Source organism: Salvelinus alpinus, chromosome 30 (assembly GCF_045679555.1).
Source record: "Salvelinus alpinus chromosome 30, SLU_Salpinus.1, whole genome shotgun sequence".
Lineage (NCBI taxonomy): Eukaryota > Metazoa > Chordata > Actinopteri > Salmoniformes > Salmonidae > Salvelinus > Salvelinus alpinus.
The window spans coordinates 38,267,419-38,269,309 of NC_092115.1; positions in this window are offsets into that span (position 1 = coordinate 38,267,419).

Sequence of the window (1,891 nt, forward strand, 5' to 3'; positions counted from 1 at the left end):
CCTCTCTACCAGTACCAGTGGGCATGCAAACTTGCATGCACGTACACACACAAAACACACACACCAGGGTTACCGTGGGAATGCCTCTGGCATTGCGTTGGTCAATGAGGTGATGCATTTAAATGGAAATCCTGAAAGAAATGTAAACCCTGGCTGTGTGTGTGTGTGTGTGTGTGTATGTGCGTGCGTGCATGCGACTGTGTGCGTGTGCTTGTGTCTAAACCCTGTCTCTCTCCTCCCAGTCACACACACATTAGGGTACGGTTGGCTGGCTATTAAAGACACCCCACGGCCACTCCCCCTGTGTAAGACCAGGCGAGATTAGCCTGTTCTATTACCACACTAATCTAGTGACCAAAAGACCACAATGACACCCTACAGAGAGCGGGAGAGAGAGAGCGCGCGAGAGACAGAGGGGAGATTTATTTTTTTTAAATTTAAGCATTCATTCTAACAGCGATTCCATTCTCTTAACATGGTTTCTTCAGTGGCAGCCTGCGTAGACAGACGGACAGATTAAGAACGGGTGTCTATCTTCGTGCTCCGGTCTCCCTCAAACTCTGTTAGAGTGGGCGAGTGGGTGCACATGTATCTATAGGACAGAGTGTGTTTTGTGAGAGAGGGTGTAGGCTGTGGGAGAGAGGAGTGTGTCTAACACCCTTAACGGGATCAACTCTTCAAAAAGACTGTCCCAGCATATCTGCCCCACACCCCTAACCCACAGGGCAGCTTGGTGTTGGTGTGTGTGTGTGTTTGTGTGTCTCTCTCAGATCCTATGCAAAACCCTGGTGTAGAATGTCTGAGTATCCAAGGTGATTTGCCTGTTGTCTCCAGCTGGCAAGGATTTTATTTAATCCAAAATCAAATCTCCCTGATTTGAATGTGAAATTGAGGTTTGGTTTTGTGCAAGTACGTGTCGTTGCTAAAGTGACATATCTGTGTTGTATTACTGTGGATGTCCTTCACCTATGCTGTCCATGTGTGTGCCCAAAGTTCTCTCCTGCTGTGTGTGTGTCACAGTGTGTGTGTGACAGTGTGTGTGTGTGTGTGTCACAGTGTGTGTGTGTGTGTGACACACTGTGTATGCGTTTCTCCGTGTGTGTTTAGCAGATGGCCCTCTCCACACCACTGAACGTTTTAACAGAATGCCTCCCAGCACCCTTCACTTTAATCCACCTGGCTTTGTTGCCGGTCAGACCACACCAGTGCACACACTTCCCTTAGTTACTTACACACACACACACACACACATCGAACACACACTTCCCAGTCGCACACACTCTTCCGCATCTGCGTCAAAAAGAAGCTCAGACAGAAATTACCCATTTGTCAATTTCATTATTCCTATTTTACAATGTACAACCTAGATAATAAGAAGACTATAAATAGAATGAAATCCTTTATGTACCTGATTGTATTTCCAAACAGTAACATTTACAAAGACATGTAATACCTAGAGTATATGTTAATCGTTGACTCGATAAAACTAGCTAATACCGTTGTTAATGTGTTCATCCTAAATAAAGCGCCATTAAGAGCTTGGCACACATACATTCTATCACAAAACGCTCCCCTGCCCATATTCCTGTCTTTGAATATCCCAAACTGGTCCTCAAAGACAAGCACACACACCAGGGTTGACGTCAATTCCATTTCAATTCCAGTCTATTCAGAAAGTAAACCAAATTCTAATTTAACATTTTACTGATTGAAAAGCATTGGAAGAGAATTGGAGTTGGAATGTCATTGTATTTTCTGAATTGACTGGAATTTAAATGGAATTGACCCCAACCCTGACACACACACACACACACACACACACACACAGTGATGCTTCAGAACTACACTTTATCAGCAAGTCCATTACGTTTTTCTCAACTTCCAGACGACA